The sequence below is a fragment of the Tursiops truncatus genome, chromosome X (genome assembly GCF_011762595.2).
Source record: "Tursiops truncatus isolate mTurTru1 chromosome X, mTurTru1.mat.Y, whole genome shotgun sequence".
Classification (NCBI taxonomy): Eukaryota; Metazoa; Chordata; class Mammalia; order Artiodactyla; family Delphinidae; genus Tursiops; species Tursiops truncatus.
The window spans coordinates 18,077,612-18,083,435 of record NC_047055.1 but is presented as its reverse complement, the minus strand read 5'-3'; positions in this window follow the sequence as shown (position 1 = coordinate 18,083,435).

Below are 5,824 nucleotides of genomic sequence, written 5' to 3'. Positions count from 1 at the left end.
ATGCCTAAGTCATGATGAAAGCTCATGGCTAGTAAGCTAATATGACTTTGCACTTCTACATCCATCGATTGAGTCTCAGGCTTGATAATAATTATTTTCTTGAACATATTTTGACAATTCTACTTATTATTGTAATTATACAATTTAATTATATTGTATGTATATCACAAGAATCATGATCACTGATAGCAAGAGTAGTTTCTATGAAAACTAAATTGAAAAAAAATCAATAAGGGGGGAATCCCCTCAAATGTGCTGTCAAATTAGTTTTGAGTAGGACAGCAGTAAAATATTGGGGGATAAAATCTGGAAGGATTCTGTACTCAAATTTTTCCACATTAAATGAACAAATACTGGAAATCATAGATGATGCCTTATGCGTATAAGTCAGAGAAGAAAAATGGAAACACCGATCAGAAGTCCTTACTCAAAATGCCCTTGACCCTGCATCAAAAGCTTGGCATATGAATATAAATGTATACGTTTTATGTTGAAGTAAGAAGTTTAAGGTGTTTGTGTGTTAATGTACGTATTTATTATGATTTTCTGCTTTGGCAAATTTTATCAATTAACTGATCAACAATCACCTTTGATCACATTAGATAACAGAGATTCTAATGCATCCACATAATGACTGTGTACTTCAAAAGAATGTAGGCTACAGAATTAAGGTTTCAGAAAAGGATAAGCTGGAACAACAGCATATTATTAACAGTAGCGTGATAGGCCATTTTAATTTTATAATGTGTATTGTGTTTCTCTGGAAAATATAACAAATATAAGGAAAATTAAAGAGTCTTATAGATGCTTCTCCTGTTTCCAGTGCTGATTCCCACATTCAAAATATTTCTCATGCTCCCCTCAGGAAATTGTTTTTGAAGTCACAGATAATAATCACCCATTCTTCTGATTTTATGGTTATGCCTCATTTTTGAATCCCAAAATATGACTATATAAACTCCGGTGACGACAACAAAATAGCAGAGAGAGAGAGAGAGAGAGAGAGAGAGAGAGAGACCTGTCTCTTCCTGTTTTATAAAGCCATCTGTCCTATCAGGTTAGGGCCCCACCCTTATGACCTCATTCAACCTTAATTACTTCCTAAAAGTCCTATCTCCAAATACAGTCAGATTAATCACATGGGGAGTGGGGTTAGAGGTTCAACATATGAATCTGGGTTGGGGGGATACAATTCAGTCCATAGCAATGATCCAACTTGATAGCCCACTTTAGTTATCATACTTGCTCTTTATGACTTTTGACTCTTTCCAAACACGAAATCCACTCTCAAATAATGAAGATTTGTGAGTCATTTTGGAAGCAATGTGCCCAGTTACAGAAGGCCAAAAAGGAGTTCCAAAATGTGCTGAGTACCTGCAATACACAGGAGAAGGCAGCACATCACGGTGGCTAAGAATGTGGGCTCTGAAGCCAGACACAGCTGGCTCTAGTTCTGACCTGTCTACCTGCTAGAGGGGTAATCTTGGGCAGACTATTTAATCTCTCTGAACCTTTGCTTCTTCAGTTGCAAAATAAGACTGTCAAACACAGAAGGGTCACATATTATATGATTCTATTTATATGAAATGTCCAGAACAGGCAAATCTATAGAGACAGAAAACAGATTGGTGGTGGTCAGAGACTGGGGGGAGAGGGGAATAGGGGGTGACTATTAACTAGTATGGGGCTTCTTTTGGGGAGGATGCATATATTCTGGAATTAGATAGTTGTGATGGTTGTACAACAATGAATATACTAAAAACCACTGAATTGTACACTTTAAAAGGATGAATCTTCTGGCATGTGAATGGCATCTCCATTTTAAAGAAGGGTCATAGCGAGCATCTAATGAGACTATTCTTGTCAAGTACTTTACACAGTATCTGGTCCAAAGGAAGAGCTCAAGAAATGTTGACTGTTTATAGGGCGACTATATAATTTATCATCCAAATTGGGACGGTTTTGAGAGTTGACAGGGCACTAGTAATTGTTATATTGTCACAATAGGTGTAAACCAGGACTGTCCTGGACAAACTCTGATGTATGGTCACCTAGTTATTTGTATTTGGACCACTCCAGGGGGTCTGTTTTGACAACGGCAGCATTTATTTGAATATTCAAAATCTGGAATATTAAGAATCAGAGACATGACTATTAGTTTCCCCTCATAGAAACCGGTGTCTGATGATCATTCCTCCAGTAGCAAGTAAATGAGGTACCCTTCAGTCATGTTAACCCTGGTTCCGTATTTTTATAGGTAAGGCTCAACCGTAACAACCACACAAAAAAACAGGGACAGAGAACTGCTTCACCAGTCTTAACCTTCTCCCTAATAAACATTTTAAAAGTCAATCCCTCTCCTTTAACATGTTTTTTCTCCATTCTTTATTCTCTTTTTTCAGTTCTCTTTGTTTTCCTGTTGTAATTTCCCCCTGTGCAAACTCCAGGCTTACTTTTGATGCGTTTGCCCTTTTCCTCCTGTATATGCCTTTACTCTTTTGTGACACTTTCTACAACCCCTTCAATTCAACACACAATACTGAGTGCCTGTTCTGTGCCAGGTACTTTCCTGAACTGCAGGGATACCGAGGTGAACAAGACCCAGGCATTACCACCAAGGAATACATAGGCTGGCAGGAAAGGCAGGCACGTCAACAGGTGATCGCAGTGGTTGGGACTAAGTGTGCTTTTAAGCTTGTATGCAGGGGTTAATGTGATATCACACCCAAAGGGCACCTAACCCAGAAATGTGGGTGAGGGTATAGTACATGGATTCTTTTTTTAAAAATTAATTAATTAAATAATTTTTTGGAGGGCTACATTTGGTCTTCATTGCCACTCAGGGGTTACTCTTTGATGCGGTGCACGGGCTTCTCATTGCTGTGGTTTCCCTTGTTGCAGAGCACAGGCTCCAGGTGTGTGGGCTTCAGTAGTTGTGGCTTGCGGGCTCTAGAGCGCAGGCTCAGTAGTTGTGGTGCACGGGATTAGTTGCTCCGCGGCATGTGGGATCTTCCCAGACCAGGGCTCGAACCCGTGTCTCCTGCATTGGCAGGCGAATTCTTAACCACTGAACCACCAGGGAAGTCCCTGCATAATGGATTCTTAACAGTGGGGACACCTAATCCAAGATAGGATGCAAGAGTTGGAATTAGCCAGGTGAAGAGGAGGAAAAGAGAAGGGTGTCAGAGGCAGAGATTAGAAAACAGGGTGTGAACAACTCGATTGTAAGCAGTGTGGTGTTCCTAAAGGATCGAGGGAGATACAGGGACACTGAGCAGGAGCCTCACCAAGATGGGCAGAAATCTTGTAGAAAGTGTAGACCAAGATGCAGAAATCTTGTTCTGCATCTTGGTCTACACTCCCTCACCTCCATCCAGCTCTCTGTTTGTAAGCAGCAATAGGCACACACTTCATTTACAGAGTTTGGACCTTTCTGAAGGAAGGTAAGTCTTCCTTCATTCCTGTTGTCTGCAGGCTACATCCAGAAACCTCAGAACCCTTTAAGTGTTAAACCCTGGGACTGCTCCTTTTAAAGGGCTGTTTCACTTTTCATTAAAAGTGCAAATATCCTGGGGCTTCCCTGGTAGCAGAGTGGTTAAGACTCCGCCTGCCAATGCAGGGGACAAGGGTTCCATCCCTAGTCCGGGAAGATCCCACATGCTGTGGAGCAACTAAGCCCATGTGCCACAACTACCGAACCCGCGTGCCAGAACTGCTGAATCCTGTGTGCCTAGAGCCCGCGCACCGCAACGAAGAGCAGCCCCTGCTCACTGCAACTAGAGAAAGCCCACGCAGCAACGAAGACCCAACGCAGCCAAAAATAAATAAATTAAAAAAATATTTTAATGCAAATATCCTGACATTGCAACAAACAACAGCAAAAATCCGACACATATCTTATTCATCTACCAATATAGTCAGATGCAACCAGTTTTCTAAAAACGAAGTTGGACATACTTTCAAAATTTACACTGTGTAAACGACCCGGGGAACTAGGAAACAGAGCTCCTTTGGGGCAGGGCAGAAGAAATTACTGGCCAAGCTATAACCCTCCTGGGGGTTCAACTCCTGGTAAAAAGAGAACTGCTGAGAGTGGTGAGAGGCTAATTACCAGGTAGCTGCAGTTCATTCTAAAATGGAGCCCTCTCTGCAGGCAGTCTAGTCTTTCAGCATCTGGTAGAGAGCAAGGTGCAGTTAGACACATCAAAGAACAAAGAATAAGTAGGATGTCGAGGGAGGCCCTTTCCCCAGAGCCCAGAGGACTCAGCAATAAACCCCGGAGGGAAGAACAGTTTAAATGGGTACTTAAGACTTCCTGGTGGTGGTAAGCAGAGAGAACAAGCCTTGTAGTTGCTTGTGCACGTGTGAAATTCACACCAAATTACAACTGGTTTTTATTTTATTTCTGAAAACATAAAGCAGTTCAAAGTACTGCCTGTGTGATTGATGGAAGGCTTAAAGTTGCTTAAGATTAACAGCTCAGAAAGATTTCCGGCCCACGTGGCTGTCCTAGGGGAGTCCTGAAGGATCAACCTGAGCAGCTGACTGACCACCCGCCCCTTTTTTTTCTATTGAAGTAGAGTTGATTTACAATGTTGTGTTAATTTCTGCTGTACAGCAAAGTGATTCAGTTATACCTATATACCACCCTCTTTACCTGCAGCCATGTTGATACTGATTAAACTAAGTTCAGAAGGGAACTCGGGAGTCAGAGAGCTCGTCTAGGCCCTGATAGATGATACTTCCTAGCAGACACCCTTTTCAAGCTCTAAGGGAATGATGTATTACTGCCTGAGGCCTTAGGTTGGTTTGGCAATGATCTGGACATGTTCCATCTGATTCATACGCTTTGCTGGAATGTGTCTAAGAGACTCTCCTTGCTCAGAATTGCTCTTCATACTAAGGAAAGAAAAAAGAAAAAAACAGAACAAAACACGATTACCACCCTAATAGCAATCTTGCCCCCACTCCTGGGACATTGAAATTACCATGCCTACATTGGAAAAGCTGTTCAAAAGTGACAGTGTAATAATGGCATTCTCAAGCCAGTGCTCCCAAGTCCTGTCGAAATTACTAGCTACTCGGGTAATTAAAACAATTATAATTGTTTGTTTCCACTTAATGCTTTAGCACTAAATCCACGTGCTGTGTGTGATGCACAACCAGCTTCCAAATGGTAGTCGGCCTTTTCTTTTAAACTTCAGGTTGATAAAACATTCTGTGCATATCTATCAATCTGAGACATTCAGGACACAACAGAGATCATTCAATGTCATATAATCCGGGCCCTTCATTTTATAAGTGGGGAGGTTTAGATCCAGACAAGGGAAGAGACTTGCCCAAGATCTTCCAGCAGGTTAATAGCAGATCTGGGATTGGAACCCAGGTCTTCTGGCCTCCAGTAATGGGCTCATTTTATGACACCGGACTGTCCTTAAATATAAAGGGAAAACTAATATCTAGGTGTATGAAGGACAACAAAAAGAGATAAACACCTAAACTTGTTTCTTTGATTCACTCTTTCCTTTCATGTTCACTGTTTTATTTCTTTACCATCTTTTCTCAACTTTCGACTGTACTGTTAACTCACCTTTCTCTTCTTCTGCTTATTATTCCAATGTTTCTCCTTCTTTAGCCTCCCTTTCCTTGATTGTTCTACATTCCTGACTCTTCTTTCTAGAATCAGTTTTACTCCGTTTATAAAGTGTTCACTATGTTGCCCAGCAAGGCTGTGAGCAGGTTGGAGGCCACTCTGTTCTGACAGGTTGTGAATTTCACAGAAACTCTATAAAGAAGCCATTAAACAATAATTCCTTTTAAAATG